At 47.4% G+C, this 24,826-nt stretch overlaps 1 protein-coding gene across 3 annotated transcripts in view; it reads right to left on the bottom strand.

The window, feature by feature from the left end:
• Positions 1 to 24,826, bottom strand: part of LOC124594750 (axin) — a 285,091-nt gene that overhangs the window by 99,467 nt on the left and 160,798 nt on the right. The window lies entirely within an intron of this gene.

Here is a 24,826-nt window from a genome sequence, read left to right as displayed (position 1 = left end):
ACAGACACGAAGAGTACAGATGAACACCAGACAAAAAGAAACAGAAGAAAAGAAGATGGCCGGAGACTGGTTGACTGACCACGACAACAAAAAAGGGAAAGAGTCAACCAACCGACTACACACTAAAATCTGCAACCAAATACGAGAGACTCGAGGACAAGAGACACACAAAGGGAAAGGAGCAGGACCTCCCTATATGGAACCATAAAAAGGACTACCACGGATAAAAGTTAAAACGTCACCAGCCACGGAGGCATTGTCGCTTAAAACCAAAGGCAAAGTGCCCGGGAGATTAAAAGACTGCCAGAGGGTGCGCAGTCGGGGACACTCCAATAAAATGTGGGCGACCGTCAGCCGGGACCCACACCGACACAGGGGGGGATCCTCCTGATGCAAAAGATGGCCGTGCGTCATGTAGGTATGGCCGATGCGCAGCCGACACAGGATTACAGAGTCCCTGCGAGAAGCCCGCAGGGAGGAGCGCCACACATTGGTTGTCTCCTTGACAGCCCGCAGTTGATTAGGCACTGTCATGCCTCGCCACTCAGCAGACCACACCCCAAGCACCTTACGGCGCAACACCAGCTGCTGATCGCAAGCTGTGAGGCCGATCTCCAAAGCTGGGGAGTCGATCGCCCCTTTGGCCAGCCTGTCAACACGTTCGTTCCCCGGGATGCCAACATGACTTGGCGTCCAAACCAAGACCACCGAACGACCAGAACGGGCAATGGCGGAAACAGACTCCTGAATAGAGGACACCAGAGGAGAAGAGGGATAGCAGCGGTCGATGGCCTGAAGGCTGCTCAGGGAGTCACTGCAGATGACGATGGACCTACCTGAGCAGAAACGCATATGCTCAAGAGCGCGCAATATGGCCACCAGCTCCGCAGTAAAAATACTGCAGCCAGCCGGCAAGGAGCGCTGCTCAACATGGGCAGCGTGAGCAAAAGCGTAGGCAGTGCGACCATCAACCAGGAAACCATCAGTGTAGACAGTCTCACAGTCCGAAAATGAGGCGAGGAGCGCAAGAAAACGGCGACGGAGGGCCACAGGCGAAACCGAGTCCTTGGGTCCCTGTGCCAAGTCCAGACGGACGGACGGCTGGGACAAACACCAGGGAGGCGTAGGTGCACGGACCCGGAAGGGAGGCAGAAGAGGGAATGACTCCAGTTCCGACAGCAGGGACTGGACACGGACAGCTACGGAAAGCCCAGACCTAGGTCGCCGTTCGGGCAGATGGAGGACCATGGCAGGGAAAAGCAGGCGACGATTGGGATGGCCTGGCGAGCAATGCACGTGGACAGCATAGTCGGCGAGCAGTCGATGGTGGCGAATCCCCAGCGGGGGAATCCCGGCCTCCACCAGTAGACTATCCACGGGGCAGGTGCGAAAAGCGCCAGTTGCAAGCCGAACCCCACAGTGGTGTATGGGGTCTAACAACTTCAACACTGAGGGTGATGCAGACCCATAGGCCAGGCTCCCATAATCAAGCCGGGACTGCACAAGGGCTCTGTACAATCGCAGCAGCGTGCAGCGATCTGCACCCCAAGACGTGTGGCTAAGGCAGCGGAGGGCGTTGAGGTGCCGCCAGCATTTTTGCTTCAGCTGAGTAATATGAGGAACCCATGTGAGCCGGGCATCAAAGACGAGTCCCAAGAAGCGGCAAGTGTCCACCACTTCAAGCAGGTGGCCGTCAAGGTAAAGTTCAGGATGGGGGTGGACCGTCCGACGCCTGCAGAAGTGCATAACTCGAGTCTTGGCTGCAGAGAACTGAAAACCATGAGTCAGAGCCCATGATGCTGCCTTGCGAACGGCGACTTGCAGCCTGCGTTCGGCGACTCCCGTAGTCGTGGAGCTAAATGAGATGCAGAAGTCGTCGGCATACAAAGAAGGAGACACCGACGACCCCACGGCTGCAGCCAGACCATTAATGGCCACTAGAAATAAGGAGACGCTCAACACCGAGCCCTGCGGGACCCCATTTTCCTGTATATAAGATGAATTAGAGGCGGCACCGACTTGCACCCGGAAAGCGCGGCGCAATAAAAAGGTTTGAAGAAAAGCCGGGAGCCGACCACGAAGACCCCACTCATGCAACGTAGCAAGGATGTGATGCCTCCATGTGGTGTCATACACCTTCTGCAGATCGAAAAATACAGCAACGAGATGCTGACGTCGGGCAAAGGCCGTACGGATAGCAGATTCCAGCCGCACCAAATTGTGCGTGGCAGACCGGCCCCGACAGAATCCACCCTGGGATGGAGCGAGGAGACCGCGCGACTCAAGGACCCAACACAAACGCCGCCCCACCATACGTTCGAGCAATTTGCACAAAACGTTGGTGAGGGTAATGGGACGATAGCTGTCCACCGCCAGTGGGTCCGCACCGGGCTTCAAGATGGGGACAATAAGACCCTCTCGCCATTGCGACGGGAACACGCCCTCGCTCCAAATGCGGTTAAAGATGGTGAGGATGTGTCGCTGGCAGTCCCTGGAGAGATGCTTCAGCACCTGTGCGTGGATGCAGTCTGGTCCTGGTGCTGTATCAGAGCAATCGGCGAGGGCAGCGTGGAATTCCCTCTCGCGGAAAGGAGCATTGTATTTTGCAGAACGACGCGTGTGGAATGAGAAAGGCATCCGCTCGGCTCGCTCCTTTAGAGAGCGAAAGGCGGGGGGATAGGATGCAGTCGCAGAGCTCTTAGCAAAGCGCGCGGCAAGCCGTTCAGCAATGGCGGCAGTGTCCATGCAGACAGCGCCATCCAAGGAGAGCCCAGGGACACTCATAGGGGTCTGGTATCCATAAATCCGCCGGATCCGGGACCACACGAGCGAGGGGGAGACATGGGAGCCCAAGGATGAGACATACCTCTCCCAGCACTCCTGCTTACGCCGTGCAATAAGACTACGGGCCAAGGCACGGAGCCTCTTGAAGGCGATGAGGGTCTCTAGAGACGGGTGCCGCCTATGACGCTGGAGAGCACGCCGACGGTCGCGAATAGCCTCAGCAATCTCCGGCGACCACCAGGGTACAGCCTTCCTCCGAGGGAGGCCAGAAGAACGGGGGATGGCAGCCTCAGCCGCTGAAATGATGGACGTTGTTAAGACACGGACCACCTCGTCAATGTCACCCTGTGGGGAAGACTCGATGGTTGCAGCGGAAGTAAAAGCCGGCCAGTCAGCCCTGTGGAGAGCCCAGCGGGGCAGGCGCCCAGAAGAATGACACTGGGGCAGTGACAAATAGATGGGAAAATGGTCACTACCACACAGATCAGGATGCACCCGCCAGTGGAGGGATGGGACAAGGCCGGGGCTGCAAAGAGAGAGATCGATTGCCGAGAACGAGCCATGGGCCACACTGAAATGCGTGGGAGCACCGGTGTTCAAAAGGCTAAGGTCGAGCTGAGCCAACAAATGCTCCACGGCACGAACGCGGTCATCGGAGACAGTCCCACCCCATAGAGGGTTGTGGGCATTGAAATCGCCCAGCAACAAGAAAGGTGGCGGCAATTGGGCGATCAGAGCAGCCAAGACATGCGGCTCGACGGCACCATCCGGTGGAAGGTAAAGACTGCAGACGGTAACAGCCTGTGGCGTCCACACCCGAACAGCGACAGCCTCTAAAGCTGTTTGTAGAGGAACAAACTCGCTGTGAAGAGAGTTAAGGACATATATGCAGACGCCACCAGACACCCTTGCATAAGCTGCCCGGTTCTTATAATAACCCCGATAGCCACGGAGGGCGGGGGTTCGCATTGCAGGAAACCAAGTTTCCTGAAGTGCAATGCAGAAGAAAGGGTGAAGGCTGATAAGATGTCGGAGCTCAGCTAGATGGTGGAAGAAACCGCTGCAGTTCCACTGGAGGATGGTATTGTCCATGGATGGGAAAGGCGTAAAGGGACTGGGGAGGCAGATTACGCCTCCGGGGCCCCTGCTGCTACTGAGTCACCACCTGTACAACAGCCATCCATTGCGTCCGAGGGACTGGCGAGATCCATGTCCTCAGCGGACACCAGAATCGCCACCTCATCCTCAGACGCAGAGCTTGTAGGAAGCGGTGGAATGGGTGCCACCGCAATGTCGGTAGCCTTGGGGAGTTTCTTCTTCTTCTGCTTCTCGCACTGTGCCTTTGGTGGTTCAGGCTGGGAGGGCGTCACTGGGTCAGTCTCAGGGACAGACGACGACCGTGTGTCCCGACGACCAGGGACCGGCGGTTGTTTAAGCCACTTGCGGCTGTCGGCTTTGGTACCGGTCGGAACTTGGGAAGGGAGGTCCCCAAGGGACCCCTTCCTTACGAGAGTAGCCGAAGAAGTCTTACGCTTTTCCGGCTGGGAAGGGGGAACTGATGTCCCCAATGGTTGGGGGGGTGTTGCTCCTGAAGTAGATGGAGCAGGAGCAACAGTGGGTTTAGTGCCCCTCACGATCAAGGGGGCAGGTGTGGGACTTCGACTCTGAGAGCTGACTGGAGCGGATGGAACTGTAGCAGGAGTGACAGTTGCGGCATAAGAAGCTGTCATGCACACTGGATGAAGCCGATCATATTTCCGCTTCGCCTCAGTGCACGTCAGGCGGTCGAGAGTCTTGATTTCCATGATCTTCCGCTCCTTCTGCAGAATCGGACAGTCTGGCGAGCAAGGCGGATGGTGCGCACCACAGTTCACACAGATTGGAGGCGGGGCACAGGGATGATCAGACAGACGAGGTCGGAAGCACAGCGTGGAGACATATGGCCAAACTTCCAACACTTGAAGCACCGCATCGGGGGAGGGATATATGGCTTGACATCACAACGGTACACCATCACTTTGACCTTCTCAGGTAACGTGTCACCCTCGAAGGCCAAGATGAAGGCACCGGTGGCAACTTGACGATCCCTCGGACCCCGGTGGACGCGCCGGACGAAATGGACACCTCGGCGCTCCAAGTTGGCGCGCAGCTCGTCATCGGACTGTAAAAGGAGATCCCTGTGGAAGATAATGCCCTGGACCATATTCAGACTTTTATGGGGCGTGATAGTGACGGAGACATCCCCCAGCGTAGTACAAGCGAGCAAGGCCCGCGACTGGGCGAAGGATGCCGTTTTTATCAACACCGATCCGGACCGCATCTTGGACAAGCCCTCCACCTCCCCAAACTTGTCCTCTAAATGCTCTACAAAGAACTGAGGCTTCACAGATATAAAAGATTCCCCAGCAGCTCTGGTACAGACAAGATATCTGGGCGAATACGTCTCACTTTCATGCAATGCCTTTCGTTCCTCCCATGGTGTGGCGAGGGAGGGGAACGATTTGGGGTCATAAACGTTACCTTTAAAATGGGCCCTCGAACGCTTGGAGACTGCTGGTGGCTGGCCACCAGCAAGGGAAGATGTGCCACGCTTCATTGCGTGTCATCCACCCTGATGCCACCTACTCCGACCAAGGGCCCTCCCCACGGGCGCCACCCAGCCACAGCAAAGGCCACCTGGCAGGATGGCCATTGCCAGGAGACCCGATGCCCCAGGGAGATGGGCATCTACTCCTTGGCATACGTGGGGAGTTAACGGCGCAGGCATCAGTAGAACGATCCCTGTGTTGTCAGGGGGCTACAACCAACAGGGTACATGGCGGCCCCACCACAACGGACTGGCTACCGTGCTGGATGTTAGGTGACATGTGGTCCATGGTCGCTGTCAGTGCAGAAAATGGCCCTGCACAGTGTTTGGCAGAAAGTGTACGCAGGAGCGTATCCATGCCCAAGCGATGGAGAGCGGGCAGGACTGCAATGCAACGACGAATAAGATGGCGAAAGTTCTCAACACAACATGGACACAATGCACCAAGTAAGGCGCCCTTCCCCAATCGGCTCGCTCTTCGGAAAAATTTTGAGATATGGAGGTCAAACCCGACAGGGGACCATCACATAAGGCCAAAACGTTTGAGACTCCTTTTAGTCGCCTCTTACGACAGGCAGGAATACCGCGGGCCTATTCTAACCCCCGAACCCGCAAGGGGGTCCAAATGGGGGCCCTCTACACAAGGTGGCGCCACCCGCCTTAGGTGATTGTTCACACCTCAGGTCACACCTCCTCAACACCTGATGGAGGGACCAATGGACAATCAGGGAAGGTTACAGCTCAGGCAATCACCCCTCCCTGGGCCTGGCCTGTATCAGGGGGTATGTGCAAACCCTACCTGTCAACCCGGGACTGGGAATTACACATTACCCAGTCGCCTTTTACGCGTCAGATGTGTGGGCCGGCCTTCAGGAGCAGTGCAAGCTGTTACTGATTTGTTTGACTGATGGGACTGCTAAGTGCTATACCACCTACTGCACTCCACTGACTTAAGCCCTCGTGAGTTCAACTCGATTTCTGAACTTAAGGAAACACTTCATGGCATTTGCTTTAGAACTGCTACAAATTCGTCGGGCAATAGACTGCACCGCTCAAACTGTCAACACAACTGGCACTGTTAAGAGTATCCTACGACTTCCACATCACTGGAAACGGGTTATACACAATGCTTGTGACTACTCTGAAGGTCAGTAAAATTTTGAAACACGTATCTATTTTGTACAAGCTGTAAATAAATAGTTGCCACTATTAAGTTCCAACCCTCGTATATGAGACTGGACCAATTTTGTGTAGAGCCATATGAGAGTAGAGCTTGTTTTGTTTTTACTTTAGGGTGCAAAAACAATTAGGGTCATATGCGCCCATGTTAAAACTGTAAACACGAAGACAAAGAGAAGAGTTAAAAACGACTAAATGTCAGTCCCAATCAACAGAAGACAAGACAGCTAAAAACACGGAAATCGAGAAAGGTCTATAAAAATATGCCATAGAGAAACGAGGTCCAGAACTACAAATTAAATGGCCTTTGCCATATTGCTACGATGGATAAAAAGTAAAATGCAGTGGACAGTCCACAAGTTGTTCGCTAAAACAGTTGATAACTCAGATGGCAAACACAAACGGGAAATAAGAGATTTAAAAAAGGGCATTCTGTCAAGAAATGGCAGACAGTTAAAAATTGGGTGTAATGTGCACAGCATGGTGGGGAAGCGCCACTCAACAAATGGCGATGGCTAGAAAGGCAGTGCCCAATACGCTACCTACTAAAAATGACCACCTCAATGCGAGAGGATTGAGAGGTCGTCCAAGCTGCTGGGAGGTTTAATAACCTGGAGCTTGTTCCCATGAAGAGTATACCGGGTATACCAGGTGATACCACCTGCTGACAGGTGGCAACACAGAGATCATCAGAGGGAATGTAAGAACTAGTGGGTGGAAGTACAAGGACTGCAACCTTGACAGCAACATCAGCAGCCTCATTTCCTGTCAGACTGACGTGACCATGAACCCACATGAACATCACAGTGGCACCATCACGAATGAGCAAGTGACAGCTTCCCTGGACCCATTCCACTAAGGGATGGACAGTGTACAGCACATAGATGCTTTGAACAGTGTTGAGAGAGTCTGGGCAGATGACACAATTGAAAAGCCTGCGTCACCTGAAACAAGGTGAAGAGCTCTGTTGTAAATACTGAGCAGTGTTGTGGAAGCAAAACGTCGGCACCAATAACTAAGGCACAACGGACACCACAGTCCGTCTGAGAGCCATCAGTGTACACAAAAATACTATCACCAAGTTGCATGCGAAGGTAATGAAACTGAAGGCAATAGAGCGAGGCTAGAGTAGTGACCCTGGGAAGTGAATGAAGGCCAAGGTAGGGATGGGTTCATGCCCACCGGGAAAGTTGCAGGGAGCGTTAAATTAAGCTGCTGGAGCAAGAGCCAAAAGCGAAGTCCAGGAGGTAACAGAGAAGAGAGACGTACCCAATACTGGCGATCAAAGAAATCATTGAAGAAGGAGATATAGGATGGGTGGCCCCGCATGGCAGACAAACAGAATGTATATCTGCTGAGGAGAAAGCCATGGTGGTAGGACTGGTAGTTCGACAGCTTCCGCATACGGACTCTCAACCAGGCTAGTGTAAATGTGACAGTCGCCAAACGGATGCCACGATGATGGACAGTATTGAGACAGCGTAAGAGGGATGGACGTGCAGATGCATAAATGAAGCACCTATAGTCTAGTTTCGAACGGACAAGGGACCAGTACAAGCGGAGGATGGTGGTTTGATCTGCACCCCAGGGAGTACTATTGAGGACATGTAGGACATTGAGGGACTGCACACAGTGGGCTTCCAGTTAAGACACGTGGAGGACCAGAAAGTTTCCTGTCCAGAATAAGTTCCAGGAATTTGTAATTTCAACGAATGGAAGAGCAACAGGCCCAAATTGTAAAGACGGTGGAAGAAACCAATTGTGCCGGTAGAAATTCATAAAAACGGTTTTGTCGGCGAAAAAAAAAAAAAAGCCATTGTTGATGCACCATTAATAAAGACGATTGAGGCACCGCTAAAGATGCCACTCAATGAGAGAAGTCCGTGGATATTTCCCATAGATGGCAAAATCGTCAACGAAAAGGGAGTCTGAGTTGGCTGGTGGGACACAGGCCATTATAGGATTAATAGCGATAGCAAAGAGGATGCTGCTCAGGACAGAACACTAAGGCACATCGTTTTCCTAGATAAAGGTGTCCAAACAAGACAGAACTCACACTTACCTTAAAAACTTCGTCTTTTAAAAAAGTCCTGAAAGGAACGGGGCAGGCAGCCACGAAGCCCCACACGTAAAGAGTACAGAGGATACCAGTCCTCCAGCAGGTGGTGTACGCTTTCTCGAAATTGAAAAATATGGCCACAGTCTGGGTTTCCGCAGAAAAACACTGATGACATGAGTGGACAAAGTGACGAGATGGTCAACTGCAGAACATTGCACTTGAAATCCACACTGTGCAGTAGTTAGTAAATGGTGAGACTTAAGCCACCATACCAGCCAGGCATGAATCATATATTCCATCACAGCTGGTGATAGAAATGGGGTGGTAGCTAGAAGGAGGGTGCTTGTCCTTACTGGGCATAGGTATGGGTATGACAGTGGTTTCACCCCAGCATTTGGGAAACGTGCCCTCTGCACAGATGTGGTTGTACATATTAAGCAGAAAGTGCTTGCCTGGAAGAGAAAGGTGCTGCAACATCTGAATGTGAACAGTGTCTGGCCCTGGGGCAGAAGGTCGGGATGAAGTGAGAGCAAGATCTAGCTATCCCATAGTAAAGGTGGCATTGTATCAGTCAAGATTCTGAGTAGAGAAGGGTATCGCCCGAACTTCCTCTGTTCGTTTCCGATGGAGGAAGGCAGGGTGATAGGAGCAGCAGCTTGAAATCTCCACAAAATGGCGGCGCAATGTGTTGGAGATAGCAGTAGGGTCCACGATGACATCGTCTGGTGCCATCAGACCAGAAATTGGGGAATGGATCTTGGTCCCAGAGACCTATCATCAGAGGTTGGCCCACAAGGCAGAAGAGTAAGTGGAACTGTTAAAAAAACTAGTGAATGAGATCCAGCAAGGTTTTTTGCTATCCCAAAGAACATGATGAGACTGTGCATGCATCTGTTTATAATGAATGCAGTTTGCCATCATAGGATGATGGTTAAAAATTCGGAGAACAAATCTCCGCACGTGAATTGCATCGCGGCATGCCTCAGTCCAATAAGGGACTGGTACACGCGGTGTGGTAAAGGGGAAAAGCCAAGGAATGGAACATTCTGCAGCGGTAAGGGTAATGTTTGGAAGATATTCCACATGGTCACCGCAAAAAGGGAAATCTTGTTTGTCGTTGGTCGCCAGGGAGGAGTAAAGCCTCTTGTCAGCCTTCGTAAGCTGCCATTTGGGTGTGAACTCAGTTGGGGGTAGAAGTCGGCGAACGGGTAGCACACAGGAAATGGTCACTCGAGCATGTGTCAGAGAGAATAGACTACTCAAAACGATGGGCAAGTTGGGCAGTGCAGAAGGACACGTCAAAATGGGAATAGGTGTGCAAGGAGTCTGAAGGAACATGGGTGCTCCTGTGTTAAGGCAGAAGAGGTTAAGTTGATTAAGGATGTCAGGCAAGGGGGCACCTCTCGGACAGGTTCTGGGAGAAACCCAAATGGGATGGTGTGCATTAAAGTCACCAAGCAGCAGAAAGGGGTGAGGTAGCTGCCCAATACGCTGGAAGAAGTCTGCCCTGGTGACATCGAATGACAGAGGGATGTAAACGGTACCAAGGGAAAAGGTCAAGAGAGGGAGAAAACAGCGATCTGCAACAGCTTGAAGATGGGTTGTCAGGGAGGTGGGTTGACTATGAACATCATACCGTATGAGCAGCATGACTCCCCCATGAGACGGAATGTCGACCTCGAGGTAAAGGTCAAACCGGACCAGGAAGAAATGCATGAGCTCAAAGCTGTCGTGAGGACACTATTTTGTTTCCTGAAGGCAGAGGACAAGTGGAAGCTGCAATTCTAAAAGCAGCTGTAAATCCTCTTTATGGGATCGAAGGTCGCAAACATTCCATTGGTGGAGAGTCATGATGAGGAAAAAATGAACAGGTGTCACCTCGGTGGTTGCTGAGTGCAGCCTGTGAAGACTCGCTGCTACAGGGCACAGAGGCAGAAGGATCCTGCTTCATGAGGTCCACAGAAGTGTGGGCTTTCTTCTGTTGCTGGCCTGTGGAGTCTGACACAGAAAAATAGTTGGTGGTGCGCACCGGCGAGTGGAGGCCGACCGAGCGAGGGTATCGTTGCGACACCGTCGAAGAGGATCTTCAAGTCGGCAAAGGAGAAGATCATTGGTCTTTGACTTTTTCGAGCCTTTCTCGTTAGCAGAGGAAGACTCAGATGCTGGTTGGCTGGAGTGACATAGGAAGTCTTCAAGGGAGTATTCCTTCTGCCCTTTCCGGCCTGCCAGTTGTGTAGTTGGTGACTTCGCCATATGAGCCAAGTGTTGGATGGCTTCTTGCACAGCTGGATGAGAGGACAGTGATGCTACCATGACACTGAGTGATTTCAGAACCTCAGAGTTGAATTTGAGGTCACATTTCAGTGTGGCCATGCCCTTCATGGAAAGATATATAGCAAGAACAACACTGTAAGTGCCAGATGGTAGAACGCAGGGCTTGTGACTAGCCAATAACTTGCGAGTGACTGGGTAAGGTATTTTTTTCTTTGCCCGCTCATCGAGATACATGGGACAATCTCGAGAAGAGGTGGCATGGCCACCATTGGAGTTGTTACAGTGGGTAGGAGGTGAACAATCGCCCTCGTGCACATCCCTACCACACATTACACATTTGGCCGGGTGTCGACAAGACATTTGAGCATTTCTGAAACCATGACACTGTTAGCAGCCCATCGGATTCAGAATGTACAGTCGGACTGTGATAACTTCACAGCCTGCTTTGATCTTGGACAGGCCCACCACTCTATTAAAGGTGAGAAAAAGAGTGCACGTGTGCACTAAGGAGGCAGCTACCATTTTCATCACCAGATTGATGACAATGACACCCTGATCACAGAGGTATGTTTGGATTTCGGCTTCGGCCAGACAATCGAGCAGGCTAGTGAAAATAACACCATGGGAAGAATACAGAATTCTATGGGCCTCGACACAAAAAAGATAGCCATGGAGAAGCGAAGCGGCAAGCAGTTGTTGAGTTTGAGAATCAGAAGTAGTCCCAAAAAGTAAAGTGCAATTGCGTAAACGAGAGCAGGATTTTACAGGGCCAGCAATTGGATCAACACCTTTTTGAATTAGAAATGGATATACCGTTGCAAAGGACTGGCCATCTTCAGTACATGAAACCATGGTAGATGTAGACAGCATAGATGATGATTGGCTCATTGCGAGAAAATCCTCCATGACTGCCAGAGTCTCTGATGGCATGCTCCTTCCAAATGGGGGCCCCTTCACAGGGGTGTGCACCTGCCTTAGGTGATTGTTCACACCCCAGGTCACACCTCCCGAACACCTGACAGAGGGACCAATGGACAATCAGGGCGGGTTACAGCTCAGGCAATCACCCCTCCCTGGGCCTGGCCTGTACCAGGGGGTACATGCGAACCCTACCTGTCAACCTGGGGCTGTGAATTATGCGTTACCCAGTTAGCTGTTAAACGCCAGAAACAGCTTTTAGAAGTGCCTAGGGAGGAAGAAGAAAAAGAGGAGCCTTGAACACTGAAGTGGAGGCAGGATAGGAGAAGGTGAATGAAGAAAGAAAAGAGGAATGAAAAACAGTGTCTTATGTCAGCTACGGACAATGTGAAACATTCGCAAAAACACCCCAGAAATGTTCCCCAAGGGAGGGGAAAAAGAATAGCATGAGGATAGACATGCAGCATGGAAGGAAAAAGATGCCGCAAAGGCTGGGGGCCCACAGTAGCCAAACACGAACTCGCCAAAGAGCGGGAAGTCCCCTGGGGTGAGAGATTAGAGCGGTCTGTGCCCCAGTTGGTGTTGCTGAGGTACTGAGGAGCATTGAGGTGCGACCAAAATGTCCGCTTTACTTGACAAAGATAAGGAAGCCATGACAACTGGGCATAAAAAACCAGTCCAAAAAAAAAAAAAAAAAAAAAAAAAACAAACAGTTGACCACATTGAGGGACTTGCCGATTAAGGTACAGATCCAAATGGGGATGGAGTGTACGATGAAAAATACACAACACAGATCTTGGTGACTGAAAAATAGAAGCCATGAGTGAGAGCCCAAGACTGTACTCTGTGTTTTGCACCCTGCAGTTTGCGTCCAGCAATGCCCATCGCAGACGAACAAAAAGAACTGCAAAAATCATCAGTATACAAGGAGGGGGACATCGTAGATGCCACAACTGCTACCAGCCCCGTTGATAGCCACTAAAAAGAGAGGGACACTTGAAACAGAACACTGCAGAGCCCCATTCCCCTGCAGATAGGTGGCACTATGGGAGGAATCCACTGTTCCTGAAACATGAAAGAAAGTTCCAGACAAAAATCAGGAGTAGGCCGCGGAGGTTCCACTCATATAAGGTGGCAAGGATGTGGTGGCGCCATTTAGTATCATAAGCTTTATGCACATTGAAGAAAGTTGCAACGAGGTGTTGACATCGAGCAAAAGTCATCTGAATAGCAGATTCCAGGTAGACAAGTTATCTCCAATAGAAAGGCCTTCGAGAAAACCAGCCAGTGTCAAAACCAAAAGGCTCTGGTATTCAAGGACTTACCATATATTCAAGTAATTTGCAGAGGGCACTGGTTAAACTGATTGGGTGATAGCAGTCCATCTGAAGAGGTAGGTTACTTATTTGAAAGCTGGAATAATGATACTCTCTCAGCACTGGGAATGGAATTCCCCCTTGCTCCATGGACAGTCAAAAAGGGCAAGTGTATGACATTGGCTAGCTACCAAAAAGTCTGAATCATTTGGTTGTGCACCCAGTCCAGTCCAGGAGCTGTTTCGAGGCAGAGAGCAATGACACTGGTGAAACCCTACTCACTACATTGGGCATTATAAGGCTCCAGCGGGGAACAAAACATAAAGGAAGTCATTCCAGACAGTGTTTCAAAAGACAGAATGTGGGCGGATAGTGGACCGATGTTGAGGTCTAAGTAAAATGCTCAGCTATAGATTCTGGGCTGGTGAGGGTAACACAATTCCAGGAAATTCCCGAGACCTGTACAATGGCAGCGGCTAAAAATGTGCCTACCTTTGCCATTCCTGCAAAGAGGGAGTATGTGGGTCTATGGCAGCAACATACCACTCCCAACAAATCTGTTTCTGGCATTTAATAAGATAATGGGCCTAGGCACAAAGCCATTTAAAGGCCAGGAGGTGGTCAAGTGATGGATGATGTTTGTAGCATTGGAAGGCACAATGGCTGTCTCTGATAGTCACAGAAATTTCGGGGGACCGGCAACGGACAGTCTCCTATCAGGAAGCACACGAGGAACAACAATCACTGAAGCAGCTGCCAAAAGGATGGCATCGGTCAAACTCTATATGGACTTTCCAATGCCGTCATGTGGTGGAGAGGATGGGATGGCAGCTACATTAGTAAAGGCCCACCAGACAAGTGGTGTTGAAGAAAGATAAGATGATCAGAAATGATTGCTGTTGCACAAATTGTCATAAACTCCCCACTTAATGGAGGGGCGAATCCAGGACTACAGATGGAGAGATCAGTGACCAATCAAGTGCTGTGTCCCACACTAAAGAGTGTGGGGGCTCCAGTGTTGAGAAGACAGAGACCCAGTCCTGCCAGCAGGTCTACAACAATCCTGCTCTGGCCACTGGTTGTAGTACCACTCCACAGAGGGTTATGGGTGTTAAAATCCCTGAGGAGAAGGAAGGTGGGAGGGAGCTTTCAAAGGAGTATAAGAGCAACAGGAACCATAGCAAGCCAGTCAGGGGGGAGATAAAAATTTCATATTGTTACTGCAGAGTCTAAATGGATCCCAACAGCAACACCTTCCAGCACAGTACGCAGGGAAACCCAAGAATGCAGAAGGCCTGGAAGCCATGGGGAGTCAGCAAATGAGTTCCCACAAAATGATATTACTGCAATACACCACAAGCTACAGAGCAGACAGAAAGAAAGAAAGGCTGCAGTTCCGGAAGGTGACTATAATATAATTACAGCTCCATTGAAGGAGAGTAGTACACAAGAGGCTGCATGGATGACAAACTGGCAATTGTGCCCATCAGTGTCCATCACCGGTAGAGAGAGAGAAACATCCATGAATCTAAGATCGAACCTCAACTGAGAGGGAGGGATCAGCACCCTTCTCCCCCTCGCCCCCTGGGATGTCAGGGGGAGAATGGGAGGAGCCTGTTCTGAGACTTATGCATCTTCTTTTTCTCCTCCTCCTCCTCCTCCTCAGGGCAAAAGGAAGTATGGTTGGGAAGAGAACAAGTCACAGCAATATCCAAATCTGAAAGAGAACGAGTGACCTTGAGGCTCTGAGAATGGACCCTGCATCCGACTCAAAGTAACAGGCTCCTTGTCCTGGAAACGATAGGAAGGGTGGCTCTTAGAGAGAGCCCCATCTCCAGTGAGTGTCACAAAAGAGGGTTTCCCTTCCGGCTGAGCAGAAGCAAAGGCAGACATTAAAGACACTGGGTGGAGGTGGTCAGATTTCTGTCAGGCCTCACAGTAGGATCGATGGTCGAAAGTTTTGAATTCCTGAATCTTTCTTTCCTTTTTATAGACAGGGCAATCCAGCGAGTGAGGAGAACGTGGGCCCAAACAGTTCATGCAATTGGGTAGTGGGGTACAAGAACTTGCAACATGGAGGGGGCAGATGCAATCACTGCAAATAGGATTCGCCTCACATTGCAACGACGTATGACCAAAACAGAGACACTGGAAACAGTGCAGGGGAGGTTGGACAAAGTGCTTCACATTGCAATTGTAAACCATAACTTTGACTTCTGCTGGAAGGGTATCCCCCTCAAAAGCCAGGATGAAAGCACTGGTATCAACAAGATTGTCCGTAAGACCTCTCGGGACTCACCTGATTAAATGAATGCCCGCAATGCCAGATTAGTCCCGAGTTCATCATCAGATTGAATGTGGTGGACTCCATGGAAGATAATACCCTGGGTCATATTTAAAGACTCGTGAGGAGTGATACTCATCGAGACGTCACGTAAGTGTTCGCAAGTATGAAGGGAAGCCAACTGACTGGTAGAAGTGGTTGTAATCAGTACAGAACCAGAATGCACCTTACTTAGTGAGTCAACTGCACTAAACTTATCTTCAATATGTTCTACAAAAGAGAGTGTTTTGGTAGTGGCAAAAGTCTCCCCCATCGGTCCTGAAACAAACCAAGTAATGGGGAAAGGGTTTTGCCCCAAGCCGGCAGGCCTTGTCCTACTTTAAGGGAGTGGCCAGATAAGAAGGCAATGGAAACAAAACTAGGGGCAGAGAGAGAACTGCTACTATCTGAAGAGATGGCCATCGAAGACTGGCGAGAAGTATGGAGCTTAGCACGCTCAATGTGCAGTGTCTGGCCTGGTACCACCCACTCTGATCATGGGCTCTCCCCCTGAATGCCACCCAACCGCAGCATGGGCCACCTGGCACAGTGGTGTTGCCAGGAGTTTTGATGCCCCAAAGAGATGAACAACCATTCATAGTCATACATGAGGCAGTGACAGCTCGGTACCAGAAGTGTGATCCCTGTGTTGTCAGGGGGTTCAGCAACATGGGTACATAATAATCCCACTACAGGGCTGGCCACACTTGCTGGTTACCTAACAAGGAAGAGAGGTTGGGGTACTGCAGTGGGGAAGAGATGGGGGTGGGGATGAATCCACACCAGAGATGCTTGGGATAAAGGTCATCCTCAAATGACTTACACTATGGAAACAATTTAGAATAGGAGGTCAAACCTTAAGGGGGACCAAGAGCGAAAGGGAATAGCCAAACTGAGGGAATAGCCGGATCGTTGCGAAGGGAAACACTGAGGGAGAAAGAGTGAGGTGGGGGGGGGGGGGGGGGGGGGGGGTGCAGGAGGGGGAAGAGAGCTAGGATGTGAAGGAGTGGATATGGGATTAGGAATACAGCCAGGGGGAGAAAGAAGGCTGCAATAGCTCGAGGCCCTGTGCATGCCCCACACATACCCACAGAAGAGCCATGGCCCATTGGGGAGGGGGTTATTATTTTAGCAAGTCTTAGCTGCGTCAAAGTAGCTGATTAATACTTTCAAGACCACAATAATAGTGACTGACAACAGGTGTACTACTAAATTGTTTTTTGGAGGGATCAGAAATACCAGAATTGGATGTGATGACTGGGAAATCTGCTTTTGAACTAAGCTACTGGGGTAACTACTTCCAGTGAAGGCTGAGGTGAGAATGGTGGAGTGCTGCTGCAAAGAGTCTGCATCTGAACAAATAAGTTTGTCTCCAATGACAAGGCTGTACAAGAACAAATGTTTGAGATGGAAAGGATAGCAACTGCCAAAATATAAGTCCATGTCAAATGTTCCATCCCATACAGAATCAGTATTTGAGGCAAACATACTTGTGGAGCAATACAAAACCATTCCAACTATTCTCATCTCAGCCTTTACTGAATATAATTATCCCACCAGAGTAGTTCAACAGCAGATTTCCTGGGCCAACACATCCAATCCTGGTACTGCTGATCCCTCCAAAACAGCTTACGAGTACACTTCTTGTCACTCAGTATTATCCTGGGCTCAAAAGTATTATCAGCTACTTTGACAAGGTTAAGAGTCCCTAAAATTATGCCTTGAAATGGGGTTCATTCTTTCGAACATTTTGACCACCAGTGCTTTTCCTTCATCCCTGTTCCTTCCCCTTCAATCCTCTACCACAAGAAGGAGCCACTGCCTCCTAAAAGCTTGCACATTTACTTAACCTTTGTGTGTGTCTTTTCCTGTCATGCCTTGGAGAGTGTACATTTTATCCATTCAATTACAGGATACAATCTTAGGATAGTTTTAGTAACTGCATTGGTCTCCTGCTTTCATGATCTATTACGTCTAATAATCCTTCCACTGTCAAATTCCTCTGTCATCTGCCACGCTGTGCATAGCTTCTCCCCCTCACTTTTAAACTTGAAAGGAAGTCCTAAGCATTGATTTTAATTAAAGTTAACATTATTACTGATCAAAGGAAAGATAAAATGTATAAATGGTGACTTATGATGCCATAAAGGGGAAAACAGCCATTTAAATGTAATAATACAATCAAAGAAAGCATTATAGGCAGTACTCTAATGGAAGAAGTTGCTTGTTATTGCACAGAAGAAAACCAACAGGGTGTAACAGACACTTCAAGGACCCCATCATGTTTTATTTTTCAGATTTGTCTACATAAATAAAAGCTAATCCTTAATTAGTGCTTGGAAACTGTCATGATGGCACTAGGATAGAAACTATAAGAGTACAAGTGACAGCTACAGAAAATTTCCACAACTCTTCTGTAGAACGATCTGAAAATTTATTACCAACCTGTATTGCTGTGACTGCACAATGTAGTCATTTCGTAACTTTTTTTGTTTTTCACATTTTTCTACATATTTTATTTCTCATATTGTATCTTCTCTTACACCATTTCTTTCTGTCATGTTAGTCAATGGGTCTCTTCCATTGTTTTTACTGTTGTCCCATGGAGCAGTTTTATCCACATTCTTTGGTACTTTTCATATTGCTTCCCGTGGGATGCAATTCTTTTTAAACAGTATTTTCATGAATTCCTTTCTGATAACTTTAAACCCAATGTTCTCTTACATAAATGAAAAATAATGTTTGATGTAAACACAGCTTCAGAATAAGTTTACTGCTGTCCGTAAGTTCACCAGTCGGAAAATACAAGATTAAGATGTAGCCTACAAAGTTTTGGCTTCCAGAAAATATTTAATTCCATACCAACATTTATTTAAGGATGGGTAAAAGAACTGGCAAGACCAAGACCATAAAACAAAATTGCAGAAAGTGGGTAATAGTCTCTAAAGAATGTCATATATGAAGTGGAAAACCATGAGCTCCTAGTCTCAGAGGTAATCATTACTTAAGTAAAACACAAATGGAGACAATTAGCATACAGTATATCAACAGTGTCAGAAGTGGTGAAAAGTAAACAACAACAATTTGATAATTTCAGAATGAGAAAATTAGATCAATTTAATGAGCTAGAGTACAAATACCAAGGCACATGTGCACAGACCTCTTCACCTAGAATATACCAGCTGGACATACACATACAGAGGCACACATGCACACTCTTCTTCGCCTAGAATATGCCAGCTGGACACAAAATGCCAGAATTGCCATTCAGCAGGTGGACTAGGATGAGGGTTGTGTCAAATGGGGCAGACTGAAGGAGAAAGAGGCAGGAAGCAGGACAAAGAACTGGGTGGGGATGGATAGTTAGTGAGGTGTGGGGCATGCAGAAGATGACATGAAACCATGGACTGGGGGGAGGTGGGGGGGGGGGGGGCTGACAGGACAGAGGAAGGAAAAGCTGGTGGGTAGAGGGTGTGGGGATAGTGGATTATCAGGGACTGAGCATAGGATGTGCTGCAACGATAACTCTCAACAACATAGTTCATAAAATGAGGGAATGATCCAGATGACACGGGATGGAAAGCAGCTACTGAATTTAAGCACGTTGTGTCCAGCAGCAGGTTGTGCCACTGGGTTGTCAATTTATTTCTTGGCAACAGTTTGGTGGTGGCCATTCATTCTGGTGGACAGCTGGTTAGTGGTCAAGCTCACATAAAACACTGTGCAGTGATTACAGCACAGCTGGTATATGACATGGTTGCTTTCACTGCTGGTCTTGCCTCTGACAGAATAGGATAAGTCTGTGACAGGAATGGAGTACGATGTGCTGGGTGGGTGAGCTGAGCAGGTCTCTCACCTGGGTCTCCCACAAGGATATCATCCCAGTGGCAATAGGTTGGGAGTGGTAGTGACACAGTGATGGCCGATGATGTTTAGGTTCGGTGTGTGACGGAATACCACTTTGGGATGGGTAGGAAGGATCTTTGGTAGGATGCCCATCATTTCCAGGCACGATAATAGATAATTAAAGCGCTGGTGAAGTATATAGATCAGTTGTTCTAGTCCAGGATGATACTGAATGATGTGGGACGTGCTCCTTGTGAGCGGTGGGGATGTAAGAGTGCGTGCGGTTATGGCACATGAAATCTGTTTGTGGATTAGCTCTATGAGGGGAGGGGGTGACTGGGGAGTAGTACTAATGCATGTCTATGAAGGCCTTTGTAAGACCTTCAGCATACTGCGCAAGGGAATTCTCATCACTGCAGATATGCCATATATGAATGGCAGGTTGTATGGGAGTGATTTTTCATTGTGGAAAGGTGACAGCTGCAAAAAAATTCAGATACTATAAGTGGTTTGTGGGTTTAATATGGACAGACGAGTGAATGGAGTCATCAGAGATGTGGAGATATACACCTATACAGGTGGCATGTCGGGTTCAGGAGGACCTGGTGAAATGGATGGGAGAGAATGTGTTGGGGTTGTGGAAGAATGAGGATAGTCTTTTCACCCTAGGTCCAGGTCAAAGATATCATCAATGAACCTGAACTAGACAAGTAGTTTTGGGAATGTTTCCTCTACATGGCCACAAACAGACTGGCACAGGATGGTGCCACGCAGATGACCATGATTGTGCCTCGAGTTTGTTTATACACTTTCCCCTCAAAGAGGAAGCAGTTGGATGTGAGGATATACTTGGTAAGGTTTATGAGGAATCAGGTAGTGAGCTTGGAGTCAGGACGTTGCGAGAAGTAGGGTTCAATAGGATCAAGGCAATTGGTATGAGGTAAGTTGATGCATAGGGAGATAGCATCAACAGTGAGGAGTAAAGATCCGGGACATAACGGGGTGGAGATGGTCAAGAGTCAGTGAAGAACGTATGTAGTGGGTGTCTTTTTGATGTGAGAGGCTAGGCCTTGGGCAATTAGTTGGGGACTATAGCTCAACAAAAGCAAAAATTCTTTCAGGAGTGAACAGTAACTAGCTACAATGTGGTGTCCAGGACTGTTGGTTTGTGGATTGTGGAAAGCATTTAGAAGATGGATATGCAAGGGATCACTGGGACGAGGAGCAAGATGGACTCAGGAGAGAGATTCTGGGATGGACTTAAGATTTCGGTAGGGGAGCAGGTTATGTTGGACTTCTGTGATGGAATCGCTATGGAAAGCTTGCAGGTGGGAGAGTCAGTCAGTCTGCAGAGCTTCCTGTCAGATGATCACTGTGATTCACCACTGCAGTGATGGAGCCTTTGTTCTGTAGGAAGAAAGAGCAATTGTAATTTGTCTTGAGGTTGTGAATGGCTGTTCAGTCCTCTGTTAAAAGGTCTGGATTATTGGGAAGGGACTTGTGGGAGGTTGGTGAAGCCAAGTTTGAGGTAAGGAATTCTGGAAGATGACCAGGGGGTGGTTAGGTATGAGAGGTGTATGGTCAGGGCTGAAAAGTGTTACGCACTGGGACAGGCAAGATTTAATGTTGAGATTTGGTTGGTTTTGTTTGGAAGGATTGGTAGTGAAGTGATGTTTCCACTGTAGGAATGGTGAGGAGAGGAGTAGGTCTTTCAGGAGTCCAACATGGTTAAACTTGGATGTGAGGCTGGAGATGGGACCTTTGGATAGAACTGAAATGTCTGTAGGGTCTAGGTGGTTGGTGGAAAGTTTAGCAACAATGTTTTGTGTCTGGGTTCTGTATTTCACTGAATGTCGGGTGGGATCTATGGAGGATGTGGCACACTGAAAAGGTCAGTAAGGTAGAGCCTGGATGTTACGAGTAGTTAATGAGGGTTCATCGTGGGCAGGATACTTGTTGATTGGTAATGGTCATCCAAGGAGGGAGTGGGTTGTTAACAAGTTTGATAATTTGGAGGTGGTGTCTGGAATGATCTTTCAGGTGGAGGAGATTAAGGGTTTCAATTTTGGATATGTGATGTATGTAGTTATGACTGCACAGTAACTATGTGTTGCAGAGAGAACAGAGGTGGTTCTGGGAAACCAGTGTGTGTGTGTGTGTGTGTGTGTGTGTGTGTGTGTGTGTGTGAGAGAGAGAGAGATAGAGAGAGAGAGAGAGAGAGAGAGAGAGAGAGAGAGAGAGAGAGAGAGAGAGAGAGAGAGAGAGCGCTTATGCACTTCAGTTTGCCACGTCCTCCAAAGCTCCTACCCCACATTCAATGAAATACAGAACACAAACACAAAACATTGTTGCTAAACTTTCCACCAACCACCTAAATCCTACAGAATGCATTCACACTTGCTAGCTCATCAATGGATATCATCCGAAAGCTAGCAGTTTTAATTTTCTTTATGTGTGCTTGCCGATGACTCAACACTTCGGCTACTTAGTGACTGGTTCCTTTTACTCCTAAATTTTTTATAGCTATAAGATGAGTCACATTTAGAGTGTGTGTGTCACAGAATGTCCTGATCATTACAAGGTTTCTTTTGTCACATCATGATCATCATCATACTCCTCCTTATTTCTATAACTTATTTATTCCCCTTAGTTCAAATTTTCCTATTTGATGAAATACTGGGCTTCCTTTCTGTTTTGCCACATTGTGGAGATGTCAGGGTTCACACACATACTGTATTTATCCAACTATAAGATGAGAGCACATCTCTAACAAAGCTCTCACATGCCTTTTGAAAATAAATGAAGCCAATGTGAGTTTCCACATAGAATTCTCTTCTTTTCTCAATCACTTGATTCACTACCAAAATGGCATCTACTGTAGAGCAGCCCCGTATAAAGCTCATCTGCTCTTTGCTGATGTTTATGTATGCTATGCCCATAATCTTATATTGATTATTCTGGAGCATATTTTGTGGGCACTGACCTGTAAACTGATATCCCTATAATTTTCACATTCACTCCTGTCACCTTTCTTGTAAATAAGAACGATGTTCATATTAAGCCACTTCACAGGTATTCTTCACTGTATCCAACACATATTCGGCAGAGGTGAGAGTTAACATGCAGAAGGTTCCATCATATTTCCATAACAATGCATAACCCCTTCCATTCCTGCTCCTCTTCTGTTTTTTAAGGCTTTGATTGTGCTAAGAATCTCCTCAAGAGAGATGTTGTCCAATTTGTGAGGTTCTTCTGTGTATGTCTCTTCCTCAGATATGCTTTTCAACAGCCTCTTGTATTATTTCAGTCTAGATCTTCACACCTTCCTTTCTCTGAAATTTTCTTTTCTTTCCTAGAACTTTGTTTGCAACTCTCTCTCTCTCTCTCTCTCTCTCTCTCTCTCTCTCTCTCTCTCTCTCTCTCTCTATTTACAGCATTTGCAATGCTCTTCCATTTCTCCTCTGAAATTTTTGTTTCTCTTTGCTGACTTTACAAAAGAAGAAAGTAATCACCAATTCTCCTCATTTCTAAACGAGACAAATTAATTCTTACATAAATACATGGGTTGGAACTTTAATAGTGGCAACTACTTACTTACAGCTCATACAAAATAGATACATGTTTCCAAGTTTTACTGACCTTCAAAGTAGTCACCAGCATTGTGTATAACCCATTGCCAGTGATGTGGAAGTTGTAGAATACTATTAGCAGTGCCAGTTGTGTTGACAGTCGCAACGGTGCAGTCTATTGCCCGATGAATTTGTAACAAGCGAATGCTATGAAGTGTTTCCTTCAGTTTAGAAATCAAGTTGAACTCACCAGGGCTTAAGTCAGGGGTGTGCAGTAGGTGGTATAGCACTTAGCAGCACCATCAGTCAAACAAATCAGTAACAGCTTGCACTGCACTTCATGGCATTTGCTTGCTACAAATTCATCGGGCAATAGACTGCGCCGTAGCAACTGTCAACACAACTGGCACTGCTAAGAGTATCCTACAACTTCCACATCACTGGCAACGGGTTATACACAATGCTGGTGACTACTTTGAAGGTCAGTAAAACCTTGAAATATGTATCTATTTTGTACGAGCTGTAAATAAATAGTTGCCACTATTGAAGTTCCAACCCTCATACGTTTGCACAGAACATTTGAAATGCAAAACAGTAAATGAAACATGAGGTTCAGCAAAGGTGCTAAAGCAGCTACTGCTTAACACTACTGTTGATTACTGAAATTGGTAACTAATTATGAAATGTACTGTTAGCTCTAAGTGGTCTGATTTCTGCCGATTAACTATTTGGAAACTGAGAGGACAATGTGTTGTTATTTAGTTTGCTTGGACTGTCAAATGTAGCGACTGATAATGCAAGCAAATCGCACTTGTGAATGTTGAGAACCATTGATTTACAAGTTTTCAGTTCACAGTTGATTCATGCAGACAATACAAAACTAATTTCCAGTCAATGATGGTTCATAAAGCAGGGCCAACAAATGTGTCCAACAGGAATAAAATTTGGTCTCACAGGAGCTAATGTTTGTTTGTGGCATCAGATACATCAAAACTGTTTATAATAAATAGTGTTAATTTTTTTAGATGGATGAGTGATTTCTGAAGAAATCTCTTCAAATACAGACTGACTTTCATGTTACTAATAAAGACTGACCCCGAAAAAGTGATGCTTTGAAGGAATAAACTGCCTATATCTACAATGTGCTTTATGGCAACAGAGATTTGTCACTTTCTTTTTGTAGCACACAAATTTATCTGAATTTACGTACTAACTGCTCCATAATAATCTGTACTTACAACAATATCCTGTTCTCGTCTACAGAGTGAGGAAATCTCAACAAAATATCAAATCTCTTTCTGAAACAAGTTTTCAATTGAACAAATTCAAGTGCTTCACTTCAATATACTATTTATTCTTTTCAGTTTCAAAACTACAAACCGAGAAAACAAAATGAGTAAACAGCTTAAAATTACATAAGTACGCTAAACTTCTAAGAAGATAAATATTATGTGCATTTGTATTGGCTGTAAACTAAGACCTAATAACTGGAGCATACTAATGTTTTTGTTAAGGAATCAAAACTTTTTAGGCACATCTAAAATATTCTTCCTGGTCCACCATTTCTTAAGTGTTGGTAATCAGGATGCAATCAATTTCTTCTCATACTTTCCTACACTGAACATTATTATTCTTTTCCTTAGTTAAAATAAAAGTTGACAGAGTACCAGTTGAAGTAATGTGGCACAGACAGCAAAGTCCTCTCCAGTAATTGTAAGCCGATGGTGAAACAAGAATCAGATTGTCTTATCAACGACAAAAATTAGCAATGCTTTATTATTTACTCAAGTTATCCATGCCCCATTTTGAAAACAATCTAAATACATTTAACTTGACGTAGTGAAATACACTATATTAATTTACTGCCCAACTCCTCACAAGGCATAAAATGCGCCCAAAGCAAAATGAACACAGTAAAACAAGAAAAACAAATACCACATTTTAGCAAGTTTAACATAATAAAAATACTGT

Source organism: Schistocerca americana, chromosome 2 (assembly GCF_021461395.2).
Source record: "Schistocerca americana isolate TAMUIC-IGC-003095 chromosome 2, iqSchAmer2.1, whole genome shotgun sequence".
Taxonomy (NCBI): Eukaryota; Metazoa; Arthropoda; class Insecta; order Orthoptera; family Acrididae; genus Schistocerca; species Schistocerca americana.
Note: the sequence above shows the minus strand (reverse complement) of the source record. Positions and strands in the feature narration are given on the sequence as shown.